The following is a 24,502-nucleotide window of genomic DNA, read 5'->3' as shown; positions in this document are numbered from 1 at the left end:
AGGTTGGTTTTCTTGTTATTGGCTTTTTGTTTTGCTGGTCCTCACTTCACACTATACTGCAGGTTTGTGTCTCAGAGCCAGAGAGAAATTGATACAGAGTCGTGCTGAGAATGCATTGTAGTTACCAAGGAAGTGGTTTCCCAAGCAACAGTAACCACATGGAATTTGACAGAATTTCTTCCTCTGTGTCTGTATCATGTTTGCTGCTTTGCAGGAGGCAGTGTGTGGGCAGCCTAAGTGATCTCATTGTTAACTTTACTTTTTGAAGCAGATGTCGTATTTCTGTAGTTGTTAAAGAAAGACAGCTTCAGTTGGAGTTGGTTTTGTGTCTGTATTGTTTTTTGTTTCTTTGGGGTTTGTTTGTTTGTTTTAATTTATTCTCCTGCTAGCAGATAGATTGTGGATAGGCCAGATAATGCTGTAGCATGTGGGCAGATGCTAGAGGCAAAATTCTCAGCTGTTAGACACTCAGTGATGATATTTACCATTCAAGAAAGCCATGCCAGCACCTTGGTTTGCCCCAGCAAATCGGATTAGACACTTGCCAGCTTGATGATGTCAAAAAGTGTAGGGGATATGCACATGTTCAGAGTCAGTGGAGCCAAGGGAAAGACAGGGGTAGAAGTCCCAGCTCCTCTATGGTGGGGCAAAATAAAAGACTGTGTGACAGCTGGACCTCAGTCAAATGAGATTTTCAATATTTTTTCTTTAATTCAGTGGTGTGTTTTAATACCCACTTCACATGCATAGCACAATCTTAAAAAAGAAAATGTGGTGGTATTTACATGGGGAGAATCCCAGAGGAAGGTGTGTATTTGAAGCAGCAATTATATACTGCAATACTTTGCATTCATGTTGTGCTAGTTCCCTTAAATGTTTTCTGACAAGTTTCTGCTTTGTCTAGGATAAAAAGACTGGGTTTAACTGTCTTAAAATATCAAATTTTTAACTGTCTTTTCTTCTGGATTGCAGGTAACTATGAAAAAGGAAATGTTTGAGCTACAAAAGCTTTTAAAGTGTGTGAAGAAAACATTAAGTACATTATGAAAACACTGAGGACCATGGATCTGAGCCAGTTCTTAGTATACCCAGCTCTAATGAACCTACTATTTACCCATAATTGTGAGGCTCCAAGCAGAGACAGTGGAGTGAATGAGCAAGGAGATTATTACACTGTTGGCTCTGGATCTGTATCAGCCTCACCAGGTACAAGATGGCTCCTAAAACCTTTTAGTCTATTCTATCATTAATATTTTTTCTACCTTCCTGAACTTCATACAAAGAAACCTTTGACTTGGACTTTTTAACCTGTCTCTCAACCCGTGTTCAGGCTCTTAGCCAAGTATCATGTTCTTTGCAGAGAAAGCAGCCTCTGTCCAAGCAAGCCTCTCATTTTACCAGGAAATATGCACTGGGGACAGACCTGGTCAGGGTCTGCATTCAGGTTCAACCTGTGAAAGTATGTAAAAATCATTTCAGATTTAGTGGATAAAATCTTTGAGATCTAGTGCTGTTTACTTAAAGGTTTGGGATTCTCCCTCAGTGTGGTGTTGTGTGTGGGATAGCACCCCCATGGACTGAATGTCAGAGAACACTACAGTGCCAAGAGCTGGAATAAAGTGTTTTCTGCACAAGAAGTCCAGGGATAGAGGCCTGAGGCTGTAATGGGAGTGGATGAAAAGCTCTTCATTCCAGAAGGAGGAGGAGGAGCTCCTTTTTCTCCTCACCTCCTGGAATGGCAATAGTACCTTAATTCCATGATGTCTCAGCTGTTAGGCAGAGTCTGTAGCAATGAGGGGAAGTTAAAGGAACCAGAAAGCTCCAGCTTTGCAGCTAGAAAAGTTTCCTATGAGATAAATAAAAGAGACTTGTAGCTGTGTTTCAGGACTTTTTTTCTTCCAGATGGGAATATATACCTATGGATAAAAAGGTTTTGTGAGAAGCTGGATGTGAAGGTTGACTTAAAATTTAAAATTCAGAGAGCTTTTAAAACTGGCAGTCAACAATTATTTACCTAACTAACCTGACTGTTGAATCTCCAAGCCTTCTAACCACTCCACCTTCTCTTCTTGTCTCTGTTCCTCTATACATCACTCATTTACCTCTTTGTGTGTGATAACTTATCACCTGCTCTTCCTATTCTAATCTATCAATAGACAAGTTGCCTCTCCCTTCTCTCTATTCAACATCATTTGCATCCCTTTAACCCCAGAAATTATGGTCTACATCCCTTACTCTTCATTGTCCCTTTTTCCTTCACTCTAACACTCTTGCTACAAATGTACTTGAGGCCTTTGTTCAAAGCCTCTTTTCCTTCACTTCCATCAGCTTGACCTACAATCAAATTTATTCTTTGTTATTATAACCATTTAGGTTTTCATGGAAGTGAAAAAGCACTCAGCTCCTGGGCTCTAGGCTGGTCACCCTACATGCCTGCTGTTGAACTGTGTTTTTATGAACTGTCCAATGCAGTGCCAAACCCTGCTGATCTGAGGGCACGATGGGAACAGGTGGTCCAGGCAAAAACAGCAGTGGGAAGCCTTTAACTAGGTATTAAAAAATGGACATTGGCTGGAGGACAAAAACTCAACCAGAAGGGTAGAAATAATTTTTACCCCCTCTCTTTTTCAAAGTCTTTCCCCTTAAACATTAGCATCTTTTGTGTTTGATATGTTACAGAATATTGATTTAGTTACTGTTTTGCTTAGAGTAGGGAAATTTCTGTCTTCTGGGAACAAAAATTGTAAACATTAATGCAGAATCAAACATGGTGCTAAAATGCCACACATTCAAGTGGCACCCTGCAGTGAAAGACTGACAGATTTGCCTTAAAGTAATTTATGTTTTCTTTTTTGCTTCAGTTATTTAATGGAACTTTATTTATATAATTGGCCCATAATTACTGCTTGGTTTCTATCTCGAAGATTCTTTGATTAAAAATTAAAGACAAAACAAAACAAAGCCCAGCAACAAAACAAAGCCACCCTGAAGCACTTGATATTTTTTATTCAGGACTCACATCTGAGTGGTAAGAGGCCTTTTTTAAACAATTTGCATGATATCTGGTCATTCCAAAATGATGTGTTACATTGCCAGTTGCAACAAGGCAAACAAAAGTCCCATTGCAGTGCTCAAATATTTACTTTGTGCTATTTTTCAAGTTAATGAATTTCAGCATCTCCTTGTGAGGTCGGGTTGAAAATATGAGGCAGACTTCCAGAAGAGGGAAGCTGCACAGATGCTTGGGGATCCTCATCAAAATTTAGGTCAGTGGAAACATGCAGGCAGAAGGTCTTTCCTTTGTAAGGTATGCAAAACAGATCTGAGTGCTCGGTAAGCAACCTGAAATGTTTTAGCTGGCTGATACTCTTGAAATTGGAAATTGGATATTGGATATTTGCAGGGAGCCTCTTTCAGAAAGTGGCAGTAACTTGACATCCTGTAATTCTGGGTTACCATACCTGCAGAAATGTTTTGCAGTGACAGGCATTAACCAAAATATTGTCTCTGGGGGGACAGGACAAAAGGTAATTATTTGACTGGGTTCTGCATATTCATAACATCAACTATTTCCTTATTTTTGAAAATTATTCCACTCCATTCACCTGTTCCACCCTATTGGATTATAACAGCAATACTGTTTGCTGAATGCCATTATTTCAGAAAAGCCTAAATTCCACCAGCCCACTCTTCAATGTTTCCTCCTCACCAGTTGGGAACACCGCATTTCGTCCAGCCCATGAAGCCAAATTTGCTTTTAAATTATGAGATTCTGAAAGGATGCTGCTGAAAAAGTCTTTGCATATTAAAAGCCTTGCTTGTTGAAGCCCTGGTGGAATACTAAAGCTCTAAGAATTCAGCTCTAATCTATGACATTTATATTCCTTCATTAACTAGTACCAGACTTACCATCTTCCAAACCCAAATATCTGAGCAGCTAACAGCTCTTCATATTTTCTGTAAAATCTTGTCCAAAATATGCCCATCTTTTTCTCAGATCTGTTGGGAAGATTTTACAACATTTTCATAAGATGTAAATATTTTTTGTTTACTTATTTCCCTCTTATTTTGCATAAGCCAGAAAGATAAAGAGTACTGCTCTTCACAAATGTGTACAAATCCTTCACTCAGGTTTGCAGAGTACATGGTATCCTTGAAATTCATGGAAAAAGTACACATCTGAAAAAACTATTTTGCCCATTGTGATGATGCATAAGAACACTTGGAATCACAATCATTTTCTTTCTTTCACTTCCCAGTCTTCTCTTGATTCTATTACACTTAAAAAGGAATCTTTAATATAAAAGTGGGAATGTGTACCTAGAGGGATGGCTCTGCTTTCAAGTAGTGCTAAGTCATGTTCTTTAAATGGTATTAGCTTGTTAATTCCATGTGGGGTTTTTTGTGACAGATTAATTCACTTTAGGACACATTCATTCAAGAACTGTTCAAACAATAATTTATGAATGAAGCTTTTATCTTGAGGATTTAAGAAATAATACCGATACCTTCTGGCATCAGCGACTGCTTTCGTGCATAATTTCTCAGAAAGATTATTCCTGAAGTTTAAATGATAAATTTAACTTTAGACTTAGCCATGTGGCATCAAAATTTTATACAAGAATTCTAGAAACTGGAAAGTTTCTAGAAAGGGACCACCTAGTTAGTTCACGCTGATTGATAAGCACATTCATGTGTTTTGGTTTTCATTGAATATATTTTCTAGAACACTGGCCTTGATTTTATCATTTATGCTAACTCAGAACTGTCTGCATTACATTTCATATTTAGGTTATTTAGTGCTCCTCACAATAATGAAGATGTGGTGCCTTCCAGAACAAGCCCTTGTGATTGTTCATGTTTTAAAATGGTAAAAAGTGACAATTATGGAAACACATTTAATTAGGAGTCATTTCATTGTATAAAGCAATATACACCATTTCCAGGAATAATTGTTTGCATTTAGTCTTCAAATAACTGAATACTTTCTTCATAGACTTCCATTCCATTCATCTTAGTTTGGTAACACTTTTCTCTTATGAGAAAGCACATAATCTAGTTTGAAGATATTCAGTACTTACTGAGATAGCATGAATTTTCACTGGCTGAGATTGAGGTTTATTTCTTTTTAACAGAAATTCACAAAATTGCAGTAAGTAACTCTTAAATTCAGGCACCAGTTGAGATTCTTTGTATAAAACATGCAAGATAAAGCTAAACTAAATGAAACTGAATTCACCAGAGTCTATTTGACCAGTCTAACAACTTTTGCACTTGACAAGAGAAGTTAAGATAGAAAATTAAAGGGAAATATTAGACAGGAAGACACTGTCCCAACCACTATTTCACCTTTTGTTCAAAACCTTCAAAGCAAACCAGATCATTGACAAGAATTTCCTGGATTATCTTTGATTTGCTGCTGATATTATTGCTGTGACTAAAACCTCATAATGAGTTTTTGGCATTTACTAAAATATTCACCTGAAAAATCAAGAGGCTCTGTAGAGCACTAAGATCTCACTGAAACTGATCACAAAAGAAAAGATTACTCAAGAGAGCCCAAAGTTAGAATATATTCTAGAGAAAAATTGCATCTTATTTAAATCTAAAGGAAAAAAATTATTTGGAGAGAGGGAAATATAGGACTAGTTTATTTAAATGGAGTGATATTTATCCTATTTATGATTGTATTTTGCACTGAGAGATTTATTTTGCTCTGAGCAATTTTATTACACCAATAAAAGGATATTGTTGCCAAGAAGAGCAATTCTCATGATAAATAATTTATAAATCATGATAGATAATACATAAAAATAACTTATTTTCTGAAGCTGAGTAACCCTACATTTAAATACAGTATGGAACTTGTCCTCTATATCCAGACTAAGAAGTCTGGATAAGAGAGTACAAAGTACATGTGGCAATTATGAATGTTCTCATTTACAAGCAAATGCCTGATCAAAAACATTCAAAACCTTTTCAAATCATGGTATTTTACTCTACAGAAATGAAGATGGTGTGAAAGGACTAAAATTTCTATGGATAGGAGTAGAGTGCATTTTTTGAGGGGAGGGGAGTCTCTTCTCCGAGCCCTATGAAGATCCCACCACCTTTCTCCTCTGTCTCCTCACTGCCTGATTTCCACAGATTCAGTTTTAGACTTTGGGGTGTTTTAGCTTTTAGATTTTTGTCAGAGATGGTGGCCATAACAGCTGCACATGCATGTACAGAAATGTCCTTTTCTATGTGAAGTTATTTTTGTTCTTTTTTGCTTTCTCCCAAATAACTGTCTCTGACTTGGTTCTAGAGTTCTAGATAGCATCTGGCAAGCAGAGAGCCCAAGACCTGGGTGCTGTTCATCAGGAAAAGGTAAATCACACACAGTTCCTAAAGGAAAGTGAGTAAAGGCCACTTCCTCAGATGTGTGACAGTGTGATCTCACATCCTGCTGTCAGATTACACCAATTTACAGTCATTGACATCTTGTCTGCTCTTCTTATTATCATTTGTAAATTAGGCCAGAGTGACTTGATTAAGGTTTGGGGTTTTTTAATAAAGAGTTTTTTAAGGTACAGGGATTGAGTTTAAGTGTTAGCATAATACTTAAATACTATTGACATTTATTTATATCTGATGACAAAAATTAATACAAATTATGTTAATACATGACAACATATCCCTTTAAATGTGTGAATTACTTGGTATGAAATTCCATTTTTGTAACTGCTTTTATATATTGACTTTAAAATCATGTGAAATCTTTGGCATATACAGCTCCACTCTTTTTTTTTTAAGTTTATAGTTCTTAATGAGATTACTTTTCATGGGTTTTGAAATGTTTTGTCATAAAGTGGTCATTTAATTCTTGTACTTTAATTGTAACAGGCCATGATTGCTGCTGATTTATAATAGTTTATCCTCTTACAAGCAAATTTAATCACAGGAACTCTATTTCCCTCTAATCTTTATTAGTACAATGGAGAGAAAATTCTGCCACATGTATTATTTAGCAAATAACTGAGTATTTTCAAAGACAACAATTCCTGAAAATCAACAAAAGAAAATTTTGTTAAGTGGAGAGTATCTTGCAAATAAGCTGAATGAACTAAAGAAAAATGCCTAGAAAAAGAACATGGCTGTCTTCATTAGTAATTTGACAATTTGGTGTTGTGCTTACATTGTAGAAGAATTAAGGTAGAAATTTATTTGCATAAATTTATCTCTGCTTTTATGTCTAGGCATTCTTACCCCACTAACATTTCGAGTATCCTGGCTGGAGGTGGGTGTTAAGGTAAGTCAGTTGTCATATCACACTTTGTAGCTGGTCTGCCTGTGTTTGATCCTGAGAAGTGTGAATTTTGTATTCATGTTTGGAAGAAGGCAAACATTGAAACACAGGTTATATTCCCAAACATTTTATTTTATAGATTTATTGTTGCAGAAACCCGTTTTTTTTTTTTTAAGGTTGAGCGTTAAAATAAACAATGCGTCAGCACAGAGCAAATTGATTTCAAACACTGAACCAGAGAAATGAACAAATTCTAATTGAATTCTAAATTGAAATGAGAAATAGTTTCATTTAATAACCAAACATTTGAATTACTTACTAAAAGTTTCATAGCTATCTGTACCGAGAAAATCTAATGCCTTCAAAAAAAACAGCAGAAAAAGTAAATGCTGTTAATATAAGCAGTGTGTTTTCAAGATAACATGAAAACAGAATATTTAATAGAAATGCAAATACAGTGCTAGTTTCTTGAAGAGATTTATCTTAGGAAACAAATAATTTAATTATAGTGACAAAGCTTGCAAAAAAGATTTTTTCCTAGAGGTAAGTAGGAATTTTCTGATTATACATTTTTTCAATAAGGAAAAGTTTATGAAAACTGAAACATTCTACTGGAATACTCTTCTTTCTTATTTTTACAAAGAGCCATTTTCCTGTCCTGAGGGTAATTTCTGTTCAGCCAAGAGACTGAATCTGAGCAAAACAAAGAATTTTCTTACCCACAGTCTTTGTGTGCCTGTGAAAGGAAAAATATCTTCAAAGTTCCTGCTCTCAATACAGAAGATTGAAAACCACAATACAGGTTCCCTACAGCCTAAGGGAGCATCCAAATAATAACTACAAATGTACTTTTGGTCTTTTCTTCCTCTTCTGCCCTCTTTCCTTTGTCAGGAAAAGCTTTGAGAGTGCTTTAGTTTGTTGTAATGTACAGTGGGAATTTTCTGAAATTTCAAATGTCTGTAGCAATACAAGTCCTGCCCTGCTTCCTTCTGCACAGTGCAATCTTCAGCTCTTTGCTCTCACAGTTCAATCCAACCAGATCAATGGCAATAATTGGTAATAGTTTTGTTCCTGTAGTGATTGACCCTGGCTGGATGCCAGACACCCACCAAAGCTTATCTGTCACTGCCCTTCACAGCTGCACAGCAAAGGGAAAATACAACAAAGGCCTTCATCAAATGTGGACCACAGGACTCAAACAGATTAGGATGAAACACGTATTAGGATGAAACACAGATTGGGATGGCTTTGAAGTTTTAAAACATTAGAAATTACTCAACAAGTGATAAAAATCAGCATGGTCTGGATTTGAAGGACTGATTACCTGAAATAGATCATATACAACTTCTTGCATTCATATTGTTTCACCATCAACCTCTGAGTTTAGTTTCAGTACAGGCCCTTGCTCATCTCATTCACTTTTGGGATATGTGGTACTGGGCTGCCTGTCAGTACAGGGGGATTTCAGCCTTGTCTCTCTGGCATGAAATGTAAAATGGTACCACAAAAGCAAGTAAGAATGGCAAAGATTGCAATGCCAGGCACGGGAACCTTGATTCTTGATTGCATTCTAAAATTTGGGTCTCTCCCAGCTTACCCACGTGTGCTGCTGAATGCTCCATGCAGGAGCCAAGTTCCACAGCAAGGGAATTTCATTAGCTGCAGGCTTAGCTTAGAGGGCTCACTGGACATGGAGGAAATTTCTGACAGATTTTTGCAGCTCGTTCCCATGGTTATCTAAAAAAATTGAGTTCTATTGATTTCTACTTGCTGTAAAGGTATCTTTTCCATTTGTGGTTTTAAAATTATGGTTTTTTAAGGAATTAAATACAGTGCTTCCATTTCTGCAGTTTTACACATGCGTTTCAACATGAAACAACAGGGGTTTGATCAATCCTACACAACAATTCAAAAGCATGTAGTCAAGTGTGCTGCCTTTCAGTCATTTCTAGCTATTATATCGCTGAGGACATAGGCAAAACATTTATTAAAATAACATAAAAAATTGTACACACAGAACCTGCACTAAAACTATAAAAATATATTAATTTTATCTTAAAATAATTGGATGTATAGAACCCATTATATTTACCCAATAGATGTTTGACCTATAAACTGAAATTACTGACAGCAGTAATGGCTCTGATAGGTGCTCATTAACACTAAATGTGATGAAGGAACAGCACAGCTAATGGCTGTGCTAGTGTTCAGAACCAAAAGTGCCAGCAATCTTGGCTTCCATGTGGACTCCAAAGAATTTCCTCTCACAGCCAAAGACTTTCCTGCTTTCTCTTGCGTGAGTTTTGTCAAATTTATTCTGGTTCTGGAATATTTTCTCTACCTCAGCTTGTCTTGCTTCGTTTTCCTTACTATTTACTTATGGGCTCTGTTTCTCAGGCTTATTGACTCCTTTATAGAATCACTCTTCAGGTCATGGTGTGCTGAGCCCATCAGTTTTCTTTTCTTCATAGTATTTCATTATATTCTCTTTGGTGGTTTATGCTTTTTGTGTCCTCCCTGCTTTCCAGATCACAGCTTTCCCTCTCCATCACCACATTTCACTGCTGGTTCCTTCCCTGTTTTCTCAGAGCAGCAACTTTGATTCCTTTGGGCCTCTCTTGGACTGTGCTTTGTGCATGGGCTGCACAATGAGCATCTGGCCTTGTTTCCTTCAGTACATGGCTGCACTGGAATGTCAGACCAAAATAGAAACAGGACTCAGTGCAAACTCAGAGCAAGAGAGGGCACAGGAGTCACTCAGCTCTTGGCACTCGGGGAGAAGGTGCCTGCCTGGGGAGCATGAATCACTGAATTTAACCACTGTGCAGCACCCAGGGAGCCAGGGAGAGAAGAAAAATTCCTTACCCCTTAAAAATGAGAGATGAGCTAGATCTGATTGGGTTGAATTATTGTTTGAACATAGTTTCCTGGATTCTGATTGAAAATCATAGATAAATTCATCATATTGAAGATCTCTGACAGAAAATATGAACAGTGAATATATTACTGAGAGCATTACGGTGAATGAGTGGCAAACCCAAGTACATATCAAAGTTTCATTTTGTATTGAAAGATGTTAATTTTAAAACTTTAAACCTCAACAGGACTCAACTTATTTGTCATTCTTTTTAAACTGTGTTCTCTGTTTCAAAATCTATGAGGTGCTTAGAGCAAGGTCATCAGAGCTGACCTTGCTCTAGTAAAAAAAAATGTTGTCTTTTTTTTTTTTAAACTTTCTTTAATGTTGAAAATATTTTGCTCTATAGTTTTCTTAAAGAAACATTATACTCTATGATTACTTGGATATCACTAGGGGGAAACAATGATTTCAAACCTTATATTTATCATGGAGAAAATGTATGTGACAAAATAGTTAGCTCAAGCCTTTCTAAAACCAGAATTTGATTTCTGACTGAATTCTGATTGATGATTTTTATGATTACTTGACTGAAGGCTATTGCTTTCCTTCATAATTTTTATTATTATATTAAAAAGTTGTCGTCAGTTTCTTTCTCCCACTACCAGATAACCCTGCAGCAAATTGTTCTCCTATATGCCATAGATGCATAGTGAAAAACCATCTTCCCAATTCTCCAGAGACTGTAAAATGTTTAAAAGGGTTAATTAATTTTAAAAGTCTTCTGAAAGTATAAATATAATTCAAGGTATGTTAGAATTTATTTTGGAATATTATGAACTGCCATAAATTGCTACAGAATTTCAGGTGTCAGTGCAATTTTCCTTCAGATGCAGATGAAATCTCTCTGCTACATTCCTGCTAACTGGAGTATTTTCTAAGATTACTGAACTAGGTTGTGTTGAAAGGCTAAATGCACGTGTGATTTTTTTTTTTTCTTTTTTTCTCTAGATCAGCTCCTAAGGTATCTGGCACTTTCCTGTGTAGGTGCAATTCCACAGCATTTCCACCATGGGCCATCCCCAGGGCTGCCCTTTTGCGCCTGCCAGCCACCCCTACACATGTGCCTGCAGCTCTGGTAATTCTGTCCTTTGGGGTCCTGTGATCTGTTAATTAAGAGGGCAAGTAGAACTCCTTTAAAACTCATTTATTTGTTTTCAAATATTGACCTTTGATTTGATTTGGAAATCAACTGTATGAATAGGAGAATTTTTCCTGTACATAAGCATATCAAAAATGTATTTTGACAAAGTAGTTTACAGGCGTGGTGGAGTCACTGGAGGGATTGGCATACCCTGATAGTAACTAGGTCTGATCTAATTTCTGAAATCCCTTCTGAAGCTTTCTCTCAGCCTACTCACTGTCTTGAGCAGCAAACCCTCCTGAAGCAGGTTCAGAGATTTCCTTTTTCTTTATCCCAGGATGTGGGCCTTCCTGTTTGCAAAGATCCAGAAATGTAACAAGGCATTTTCTGGCAGCTACACCTACACACAGTGACTCTGTGAGGTGCATCACCCTCACCCTGCCTGTGAGATACTGCAAATCTGCCTTTACCTGGAAATAAAAGACTCTGTGCTGTCAGTAAGGGACAACTTCTGTAGACCATGGTAGGGACTTGGAGCTAGATGACCTTGAAGGTCTCTTCAACCCAAACTCTTCTGTGATCCCATGATTGTCTGTTGGGCCACACTTTACAAGAGGGATGCAATCTGTAACAGGACATGGCCACAAGTCAGCCCTGGCACTGTCCCACCCAGCCCTGGAGTCCTTTCCCTCAGTTCTGAACTGTTTCTAGCCTCAGCAAGAGATGCTAAGTCCTTGAAATAAGTGCACAAAAAGGCCATGCCTTTCTACATCCAGAATTTATTTTAAATTCTTTTAAACCCCTCTCTGTGGTTGCCTTAATAGACAATCACACCATGTTAAGGCTGTGGATCTGATTAGATTCCCACAAGTGAAGGTATGGCAAGGACCAGGATCTCTTGAATTTGTAACTGTAAATAATACTTACTTCTCAGACAGTCTGTGCATGTTTATTTTTGTGTAACCAAAGTTTTATTTCTCTCTGCTATGAATGACAAAATTAATTCTTGATTTGCTCTTCACATATATATTCTAAAAACTAATGACACCAGTGTATGATGCTAATCTCAGCCTTGTAGCTCCCACGCCCCACAGATGTTTAGGAGCTTCTTTCACTGGCAGTAGCTGATAGATTATAATATTTTATAATATTGAATCCACTGTTGCAACAAAGATCTCATTTGAAGCAGTAATAGCAGACTATTATTTTAAACAGCCTTAATCTCCCTAGCTGTAACAAATCATTTAGAATTATTCAGTGTAAAGAATATAGGTGAGATGTTAATAGAGAACCTGTTAGCCCAAAATGCTTTTTTAATCAAGAATTTGAAATTCAGACTAGAGTAGAATTTGGTATTATAATAACACCTTTCATACTGAAGGCGTTCTAAGGCAATTTCTGTAATGAGCTAGATAGTGTGGGTGCTCTGACAGTGTGAGGAATACAAATATCAATAGCCACAATTTGTTCAACATAACCTTTCTTACACAGAAATTAGAGTATGGAAATATGAGGGATTAAATACCCAAGTTAGTTTTCTGCATTTTCAACTGTCATATTGAGGGCTTCACGGCCCCCAATACCTCAAGCCTCAAAACCAGCCCACACATTTATACTGTAAACAAGGTAAGGAAACAAGCAGTGGCATAGCTAAAATCCAAAAATTATCAAAACAGGGGAAAAACAAAAGGAGAGAGTGCATAAAATGTTTCCAGGGTGTCATTGCTTCCAAGATAGTGAGTGGATTGTAGCCAAAAACTGTCAGAAAGTGAACAAAAATATTCTTATTTTAAGAAAAGGAGAAAGAAAATATTTTTTATTCTACTATATGGAAATAAGTATGGTAAAGACAAAATATGCCAGGGAATAGGAAAGAAAACCAATAAATTCTTCCCAGTTTAATAACTTATGCATTGGAATTCTTTGTGTATTAGCACCTTGTAGCAACACTCTGGCAAAGAAGTCTCTAAACTTCTGATGGTTGCATTGTTAGAAAAGATCCTCATTGCTGAGGTACAAGTCTGTAGAGCAGAGAGCAATATCTTAATATACTGTACAAATATGATTTAGCTTCACTAAGCAAAAATAATTAGACTATCTAAAGTAAGAATACTCCCTGTTAAATACAAAGTGGGAAGCTAAAGAGTATGTGATTTCATTCTGACTGAAAAGCTGAAGTCAGTTTCAAAAAGCGGTTTTAATTAAAAATATTCAGAAAATCTGGTATTATTTGATTATAGAGAAATGAAAATGTTTTAACTTTTTTACTTGTAAGGAAGTAGAAATAAAATCTTTGGCCAGTAGAACAAAGATTTTTCTATTCTAAAGATCAAAGATTTCATTCTTACTTTGTGACAAATGCCAGTAACTTAACCATGGATTTGAGCATACCAGTTCTTTGGGATAAAATAGGATAAACCAGGCTGACTTCCAAACAGAAATATGTGGAATAGCTACAGAAGTATAACTTTTTCTGTACAAGATGGTGGAAAACTGTTTCTTGTTTTGGCAAATACTTCTGTCATCAGTTCAAGCAAAAATCTGGAGCAATTCATCTTTAGTTGGAGGACCAGATACAAAATTTCTTTGTTTCCAAATCTACTAAATGTTCATGTTGAATTCCTTCCTGATTTTGCAGGGAATGTGTCACAAGTTTCAGCTAACTGATGTGGATGAGATGTTCAATGTCACTGTGAACTTCTCACTGACAGGCACAGAAATTTGAATGTTTCTTCTGTGGCAGTTTTGTTGAGTGAAATATTTCACTTTGGATCAAATTTCTTTGAATGTTTGGCTTTGATGACAATCAACCATTGTTCATAACAGATCTGAAAGGCATTTTTGTGCATTTTGCACAATTTAGATATCTCCTATTCTGTTAGCTATCTCACTTGAAGAAGTGACTGATGTGTACCTTAGCATGTTCTGCAGTTCTGCTCTCCAGACGAACAAGGTGAGTAGGATAACATTTTAGATTTAAAAGTTTTAAAGAAGAAAGTGTCCTGTGGGAGTTATTTTCCAGCCTGCAGATTTTTGTAACAGCCAATGCAATGGGAGCTCCAAGTCTTTTTAGGGAATATTGGTTCCTTGATTATCAAAATATTGTACATGGCAGAGACCAGCATACTACAATGAAACAGTCAGCTGGAGGCAAAAGGAGATCTGATCTTTAAGTAAAAAGATGAAAAATTAATGTTGAATTCATTATTCTGTGTTAATTCCTGCTTGCTTAACACCACTTTGGATTGAATGGAATCCCCTTTGTTCATTACCTACAGGAAATGCCTTGCTACTCTTGTAAGTTTTGAAATGTTTTCAGTGGAGCATGAGCAAGAAAAATTTGTATTTCCCAAGCAAAACCCTTTGCTACTAAACATTCATGTTTTCCCCTTTTAATTTTATAACTTCGTAAAATTTATGGGGGATTTTTTGAAGTTACATAACTGTACTTATACTGTTCTGATTACCTTTTGTGGTTGCAGTAATTTGTAACATATTTGAGCTGGTTGTCTGACTTAAACCTCATCCTATAAGCACACACTGTTTAAAAGATACAGTTTTTTTCAATTGATTTTGCTTGGTTTCATTAATAATTTTTCCAAATGCACATGTATGAATGTATTTATGTGTTGAGGGACAAAGGAATGATAAGCAGTGATTCATCTCTAAGAATGGCATTTTGGTGTTCACTAAATATATCAAAAGCTGCCATGCTCAATATGAAATAATTTCCTCAGTATTTACCAATTATATAAGTAGTTCTTAAACATGCAGTACATTACTGCCTGCCTTATTTGCATTTGTCATGTTCCAGGGCTATTCCCTTATCAACATAAACCCCTCTGCAGTTGTACTGCTTGCAGTAAATTACTTCTGCTTTTTCTTTTGTTCTCAGGGTTGTCCTAATCTCTCAAGAACACTTGAGGACAGTGAGGCTATGAAGAAACAGAGAATGACAACTGAAGTTCCATTACAGCCTAGTAAGTTCATGATTTTAACACTGAGGAGTATAGAAAAGATATGGAGATACTGCAACATCATTCAGGAAACTCTTGTTCTCACTGCAATCTCAGCTGTGAATAAAAGCACTACATCATGGTGACATAGAAAATTTTAATAATTTCAAGGTAATCCCACGTCTAGTTTTCAAGAATAATTCTTTTTTTGAAAATTGTTGGGTTGGGGGAAAAAGATAGATATGCAATTTATCTGATCAAATTATAAACAATTAAGATGCCTGTTCTTCACTTAGGAAAGGGATTGGGTGTGACTGGTTCAGATTTATTAATCTGGCATTTAGATGTCTGAATTAAACCCCATTAGTCCCTCACTGTCTGTCTAACTAAATTTCTGAGCTCAAAACTTAAGCTCCAATCCCAGTAAACAGAGAAATGTAGCTCCAGCAGGCTACAAAGAACTCAGCCTTTTTTCATTGTCTATGCAGAAGCAAATTCAATACTACTTGAAAATGTGTCCTTTGCATAGGTATAAATAATTTTAAACACACAAAATATTTATAATTGATTCAGTACAGAACAGAACTAAGCTAAGGAGGCTTTGGATATGATGCCTACAGGTCAGACTAAATATATTTATCCTTAAAAATACAGGAAATCACATAAGGAAGTAACAGAAGACAATAATTATTTAATATTTTATATTATCAGTATTTAAATTTTTCTAAATAATTTCCAACTTGTGACATATTCCTGTATATATTTTAGTTTACAATGTCACAGCTAAATTTCAGATCAGTCATGGCATTTGTGTGAGAATTATCTGAATGTTACTGATTTTAAAATGTCATTATTTCAGGGATTTTACCAAGTATATCCATCATCAATTTAATCCCATTGTTTCATTTCTTTGGCTCTCAGAATGCTGAGCATTAATTTCAAACAGATTCATAAATCTTTTGACACTTTCTTGAATTACATTGCTGGCACCACTGACTTATTTATTCCTTCTCATCTCAAAACTGAAGTAATATTAAGGGTAGCTCTAAATATTGTCACTAACATAAGCAGTGCTTTTAAGGTACTTTTTAACCAAAAAGAGTATTTTTTTTGTAAACATGGTATTGTAAAATAACTGTTCTCCAGTTGCCTGAGAAACACGTGGAAAAGGGGTTTGTTCTGCTGCACGCTTTAATACAGTGTTGCTTAACAATCTGCGTCAGGAAGCCAACCTACATCTTGAAGGAAATATTATTACTTTCTCTGTTTTTAGTCCAACTAAACATTTAAACAATTTTTAATTGAGACAAGGTTGAACAATGTAGCATGAATTGGGAATTGGGAGTAAAAGCAAAATTAGTTGCTCTGGCGCAAGCTCTTGGCTTGTTATTAAGTAAGATGATTACTATAATTAGTGGCAGAGAAGATGTACAATTGTCTTTATGAAATGGCTGTGGATGATCTCCAAAAAATTATTGTGCTGTCTGTCTAGCCAAAAAAATATCACAAGAGGACACCTGTGTTCCAGAGAGGAGCAGTTGCAGATCTGTTGTTGCCCAAGCTGTCACTGCACTATCACAAACTGTACGTGCTGCTGGAATCAGCATGGGATGGGGAATACTTTTTGTTCCAATTGAACCAAAAGTAAAAGAAGAGAGATGGATAACATTTAAACAAGATTCCATTTCCTTCAATTGTCTTCCTTAATGTTTTGAAATACATTTGTCTTTTTATTCTGTAGGTCAGCCTAGAAATCCATCTCCCCAGCTGCCCTCTGTTATTCCTAGGTCAGGGAATACTACCCAACCTTTCTCCTTCCTCTAAGTACCCAACAAGCAGTGCCTGATTCTTGTATGGAAAATGCCTCAGCCTCCATGCCATAGGAAGCTTGAAAGCACTTCTATCTGTACCTCTGTGCATTTTTTTATCTGATAATTACACAGGCTTGAGCAGCATTTTAAAGGCAGGAAGAGAATGAAGCCTGGATCCCTGTTCCAAAGGGTGAGCTTTAGTCTGAAAGCAAGGGAAAGGAAAATCTCACTCTTTTTTTCTGGTCATTTTGAAAAGAAAACTTGTTCTGGGAATTTTTTTTATAGGAGGAAATGAGTCTGCAATGTGCTTTAAAACCTTCTGGCACAAGTTCTTTAGAAGGGGAGGCAGAGAAATGCAGGTTAGTCATCTGCAGTGAGGTATATAATACTTAACTCTTTTAGGAATTTGTTATTTGTCATCATTTAGAGAAGTTAGAGATTTTTTCATCTCGAGAACTTTTATATTGAACTCCCGCTTGATTTTATGCTACCTGGAGTCTGTGTAATCCATAGTTTCAAGGTTGTGTCTTTGCATCTGGGAGTTCAAATTCCATGTAATTTATGTATTAGACATTTAAATCCTTTTCTGAGCTGGAATATCTGGTTTGGGGTGATTAAAACATTTTACATGTGCTGTATTTATTTGCTCAGTCAAACAAGACAACTGTGAAGAGACCTGTCTGGTATTTAAATGCAATTTTAATCAAAATATCTGTTATCTTGCTACTGTGACATACATTAATAGTCCTATATATATAATTTATCTTCTCTCTGTAACTTCTAGCCATTATTCATCCCATATAGATTGTTTATCTCACTATTACAGTTTTGATACCTATGGTGTAGAAATAATTAGGAAAAGCTTCTAACAGCAATGCTGCACAAATAGTACTTTGAGACTAGGGAGAGAAATACAGTGAATCCAAATGAAGATTAAAGAGAATTTGTAGAGAAAGAACTACCTGATTTGGAATGAAATCAGGAACCCCATGGCTAATGAGCTCATCCTTGGGGAAAAAAACACCATAAGGTAAATTATGAACTCAGCCCCAAATCTACATGCTATTAAAAGTAGATCGTTAATTAAATTTATTTAATTAAATACATATATATTAAAAATACTATTCCACAGGATGTGACATAGCGACTTCAATAATGATAGCATAACATTTAACCATAAAACAAATTTTGATGAGAAATGTTGCTGTCCTTCTGAGAAGAAATTCTGTTTCAATAGATGACAGCAGGATCTTTCTGGCTTTTTTTTCTTTAATCAATTTCAAAGGCCAACAGATATTTCATAATGGTGCCTTTCTTTCCTACAGCAGGCATCTGGTAAGACATTATATTTCCCAAGCTAAAATCCCCTGCCTTAACAATTGTTCAAGGTGAGCTTAAATAGGGCAGGACACACGCTGTTCTTACAGCTGTATTTGTTCAGGTGCACAGTTCCCAACTGCATGGGGCTGCCCACTCCTGTACTGAGTGCCAGAAGACAGAAAAAAGGAAAATGGGTAGGGAGGAGAATTTTATTTAAAGGACCTGCTATTGTTAGAACAGTTATAGTATCCAAAAGCATTATAATAGTACCAAACATACAATTTTGTAAAAAATTGGTGTAAAAACCCCAAGTTATATTAGTGGCTGCTCATGGTTTGGTTGGGTGCACTGTTCAGTGAATGAAAAGCAATCTGGCCAGACCCAGAGTGGTGGTGGCTAAATCCAGTTGATGGCAGGTGACAAATTTTGTTCCTCATGGCTCAGTACTGGGGCTATTAACATCTTTATCAATGATTCTATTTAACATCTTTATCAATGATCCTATTTAACATCTTTATCAATGGTCCAGAATAAGAGTCTGAGTGCAGCCTCAGGCAGTTTGCAGGGGACACCAGGCTGGGTGTGTAGGTGTCCTGAAGGGCAGGAGGGCTCTGCAGAAGGCCCTGGATAGGCCAGATTGATGGGCTCAGAGCAGTGGTCTGAGGTTCCACAAGCCCCAGTGACAGGTCTGGGGTCAGAGCAGCCCCTGCAGTGCTCCAGGCTGGAGCCCACCCTTGCACATGCACAGAGTGGCAGCAGGACCAGGGCAGGGATTGTCCCCTGCACTGGGCACTGTGAGGGACAATGGCAATAGAGTGGAAGCAGGACCAGGGCAGGGATTGTCCCCTGCACTGGGCCCTGTGAGGGACAATGACAACAGAGTGGCAGCAGCACCAGGGCAGGGATTGTCCCCTGCCCTGGGTGCTGTGAGGGACCTCAAGTGTCCAGTTTGGGCCACCCCATTCAGGATGGACACTGAGCTGCTGGAGCAGGTCCAGGGAAGGGCAGCAGCTCTGGGAAGGCCTAAAGAGGCCTACAAGGAGCAGCTGAGGGGCTGGGGTGTTCAGCATGGGGAAAAAGGAATATCAGAGGAGGGTTTATTGTTCTCTACTGTTCCCTGAAAGATGGTAGGGAAAAAGGTAGTTGTTGGTCTCTTCTCCCAGGTAATAAGTCCAAGAGGTAAAGAGGAAATGGCCTGAAGTGGAGCCAGAAGCAGTTTTCTAATGGGATACTGTAGGTTGTTCACAGGGAACTGGAACAGGCTCCTGAGGGCCATGGTCACAGCACAAGTCTGCCAGAGGTCACAGAGCATTTGGAGAACCCTCTCAGACACATGGTGGGGTTCTTGGAGTGTCCTGTGCAGGACCAGGAGATGCACCTGATGATCCTTGTGCTTCCCTTTCAGCTCAGGTTGTTCCATGACTCTATACTGTGAAGAAATCTTTTTTCACTGACAGGGCTGTCCAGCACTGGAACAGGAGCCAGAGAAGCCATTGAATCCCCATCCCTGGAGGTGTTTAAAAGACCTGTAGATGTGGAGCTTAGGGCCATGGTTCAGTGCTGGGTTAAAGGTTGGGCTTGATGACCTTTAAGGTCTTTTCCAACCTAAAACACTCTATGACTATTTCATAGAGACTGTTCAGATTTGTCTGTGTTTAAGAAACAGAGGAGTGCCATCCTCTTTCTTCCCAAGGAACTCTACCTTTTCCTCTTTTATTTTTTTAAATTTCTCACAGAGTCTTTATTAAAGAAAATAAATGTAAATGCAGTGCCTCTAGCAGTGTAATTAAAACTTTAAGGCTTGATTAAAGTATGGAGACTGTCAACTGCTACACCATAAGAGATTCTGCCACTGACATTTTATAATATGCAATGCATTCAGGGGAAAATATCCCAAAAGAAGGTTGCTTTCTTCTAAATAAGCATAATTTACAGCAAAATTTAAAGAAAAGCATGAAATGGACTAAAATAAACAAGGCACTTCTGTGTGAATCTTAGTAATGTTCAACCAAAAATTGATGCAGTATTCCCAGGATAAGGCACTGCACATTTATATATAAATAATGCAATGTTATATAAAACATATGTGCTACAGACAGCATTGGAATCTGGACATCTGCCTTGCTTACTAATGAGGCTAAGACACTGGAGTGAGTCATGCTGCCAGGGAATATGTTCTTGCATTTCTGAGAGAGATTTTAAGATCTGGGTGTTTAATTCAAAAGAACAGGTTTGTGAGGAAGGGCCAGTAAAAGTGTTTGAAACAAGTGAAGTAAGAGGTGGGGAGGCCTTAGTGCTCTACAAAATGATTGTATGTTTTAATACAAATTAACCTTTCAACAGAGAGTAACATCGATTCAAGGGAGAGTAAAAATAAATCTTTTATAAAAACTCACTTTCAGAGGCTGAAAATTGTTCACATAAAATGACAAGAGAATATGATCCTATCATTTAATTCTCTGTAAAGTCCTACTCTTTTTTTTCTATTCTTCTTTTTGCCTTTTGTAAGTGACCCTGGAATTTGTCCAATTTTTTTAGAAACAAAATACCTTGATTTTGAAGTAAATCAAGTTAGTTGTTTTCTCTGTACACAGATTGAAGCTTGAAACATGCTGTTTAGTATTTCATAAGAAACTGAAAGTTACCATGCAACATTTTACTTTTTTGCTTTCTGGATTTTATTTATGCAGCTCAGGTCTGCATCTTGCTTAGGACTGAGATCCACAGAGCATGAGAGTGGCTCTGACATTGGTGAGGGTGTGACACTGCCCTGAGTGAATGTTCTCACTGTCAACCAATTCTTTTGGTACAGCTTTGCACCTCCAGTCTGCTACTGAATGCTGACTTTTGCATTTTTTCTGCATTGTCCAACACTTGCCCCTGGATCCCTACACAGGTCTTAAAGACTTATCAGGCAAATCAAAAAAAACAAACTTTTTTTTTACTAAGACACTCTGCAATAATATGAAAACTCCTTCCTGCTAATAGAGCCTTAATATTTAAGGCTCATCTTTCTTTTTTGTTGGGATAGTAATAGAAATATGCAGGTGCACCAGGATCAGCCACTCAGAGCCTTCCTTCAGCAGGATGGTGCCTAATTCCCCTGGCTTTGTGCTGGGCCTTATTAGTTTAAAAGTGAGCTGCTTTCCTGCATGAATCATACCAAGCAGAAATAGCCCTCTGGAATACTTAATCTTTCTCTCACTACACTAATTTTATTTAAAGATATCTCTGGTGATTCAAATTCAACTGTGGTTCAACTTTGAAACTTTTGCCATATGGATTTCCCTGAGTTGTTATGTAATTTCTCATAGGCCGAAGACCCTCAGTTATTAACAGTTTTCACTTGAAGCAATTTTTTTTTAATGAAGTGGGAAAGATAAAGAACTGAAGGAGATTTAGTGCTGTTTATTTTATATTCTTTGAGAGCCACAGGATTATGTGCTGGCTTGTAAATGGGCTGAGAGTTTATTTTCCCTCAAGAACAAAGATGTCCCTGGAATACCACAAGGAAAATGGATTTCAAGACTCAGATCTAAATTTAGAAGGGTGATTAATTGTCAGCTTCTGTGAGAATCAGTGTTTTATAATGGTTGCTCAGATGAACTGCTTTCTAACCTATCTTTCCATTTTGAAAATGTTTTTCTCATTTAAGCTTTCGGAGACATAATGATCTTGGCAAAACTGGAACATTGTCTTTGCCCTGTTCTAGGATGAGGATGATATCAAAAAGTGTTGCTAATATGACCTGTGACTAAACAAAGCACTGTAATAAATGAAAGAAAGAACAAGTTTCAAATTTTAATAGACATCACAAATATGTTCAGGCTTAGACACCTTTGTGTGTTTCATGGAATTTGTCACGGATGGAATTTTAAATGTAGACTACCTCTGTGTAGAGGAAGGATAAAAGGAAGTGGTCAGCATTTGAACTTGAAAGAAATTTGCAGATAATATCTGTTATTGGTTTCTGGTTATCCATTCCAGTTTGTTATTTCATTCTCTAAGATCTAACAAGGGAGAAAATAGAAGTAGAGGATGTAGATCAAAAAATGCGAATATTTTTTAAAATAGTCAATTTTATAGAAAAAAACTGAAACCACTTTTTCCTTTTTAGTCACAGATGTGATCAAATTAATGAAAAAATTTCAAGTCCTTTAAAGTAGCTCTGAAACGAAACTGAAGTAGCTCTGAAAGCATTTGTGTATAAAAACTTCTAGTACTCAAAGTAGCTGAGTTAATACATTTTAATTAACTTAAGATAATGCCTGAATAATTTTGCTGTGTTGTACAAATAGGATTGCCAGATAATTTTAAATTGGTACACACCCATTCTGAAGAATGAAGTGAAGTAAGAATTTGTCACCTTCATGATTTTTGAGGAATTTTATGTAGGAGCTCAGTTATGAAATTTTTGTATTGCCATTCTTTATATATCTCCTCAGCTGTTTCTGTTTTTCTGAGTTGAAATGTCATGATCTAGTTACTCTGCTGTTTTGCAAACATTTACAGCCAGCATTGTCCCTGAAAGGTTAATCCCAGTATCCTTCCATTCATTTAATCCCTGTCCCCATGGTTCTTTCTCACTTGTTCTGGCACAAGTGCTTGTATGACCATATGGTGCATCTGATGGTGGTGCTGATCTAATGAATTGCTATTGTTTTTAACCAGATTTGGTCCAAACCACAGTGATTTCCAATTCATTTACTGTTCAGCTGTATAATCTCCTGTATAGTTACTTGTCAGCCTGGTCCTCACACTTCTGGTTTTTCTGTGAAATATTTTTCATTTGGGTGACTGGAATTTATAAACATGTCTTAGAAGTGCTAAACATGCATATTGTTTTGCCATCAGCTCTTTTATTTATTTCACTAACGTTCAAAACTTTTCATTTTGTTAAAATGAAAAAAACCTGACAATTTATTGGCTGAAACCCTGCACTGCACTAAACACTTGCGCTGAGTTGACAGAATGGATGTTTTTTAAAGACTATCAGTCCTTATTCTGAATTGTAGTGATATTGGTTATGCAGAGAGGCATCTTTCATTATTTTAAATCACAAATCCCTCCAGTATTTCTTGACAAAGAAATAGAGAGCAGAGCTACTACTATGGGTTAGTACAGGAAATGGAATCCCAAAATAGGGTGCTATTAAGAATACTGGTGACAGTCATTCAGGTTCTCAAAACAAACTGTAGCTTTGAGATTTAGGACAGAAATCAGGAATAAGATCTGGTAGGGTCAGTATATATCTAGGAAGATTGAGTGAGTCATATTGTCTCCAGTGTTTAAACACAACTTCCTTATTTTCCATCTGGCATGGTGGGGGGATGAGGGGGTGGAAGCCTGTGTGCATTATTTAACATGCCCAAGTTAAGCTTGGTGGATTCAAAGATTCCCTGTGACAAAAAGAGAAGCATGTTGAGAGAAGAAATGGAGGAGAACATCCTTTCAGACAGTGAAGAAACAGAAGTAGTTTCCTTCCATGTTCTTGCACCACACTGTAAGAATGGGGTTGATTAATAGGGTAAGAATGAGTGTTCCCAGGTGATTAAAATTTTCTTCATTGAATTTTAGACCATGGTAATTTATCAGAGAATTCAGGCTGGTTTTTAGTTATTCTATTAACTTTTTTTTTCCTTCCAAAACAAAGGAAGAACATTTGAAGAAGGAGAGGAGAGAAAGAGTGGGGAAAGAGAAAGTAAATAAAGATTAATAAAGAGGAAAGATTGAGGCAAGAGAACCTCACTGAAAGAAACAGACTTAAGTATCAGTGGCTGTAGGTGCTTTTGTTCAAATTAAGTCTTTTAAGACACAAGGGCAGAGATTTAAAAAAAGTAAATGCAGAAAGGGAATTGAGTTGAACATATGGATTTTTAAGAAGTGTACATGAATAATGAGGTTTATTAATTTAGCGTAGTTGAATTTTCTGATATCCTTTGACTACCCAGTCCTGGAAAACTTCACTATGAAAACCTTTTGATTTATAGCTTTCACATAGACTTAATGTCACTTTTTTTAATACTGTTATCCAAAACTTTCATCAGCACAACAAAACATAATATTTTTGTTTGTTTATTTGAACCATAGTATTTAGGCATCATTATTTGGGATTAAATATCCACT

This window comes from Melozone crissalis, unplaced genomic scaffold (assembly GCF_028551555.1).
Source record: "Melozone crissalis strain CALT ecotype California unplaced genomic scaffold, PUWL_Pcris_2 ptg000061l_1, whole genome shotgun sequence".
NCBI classification, from domain to species: Eukaryota; Metazoa; Chordata; class Aves; order Passeriformes; family Passerellidae; genus Melozone; species Melozone crissalis.
This window is presented reverse-complemented; position numbering follows the sequence as displayed.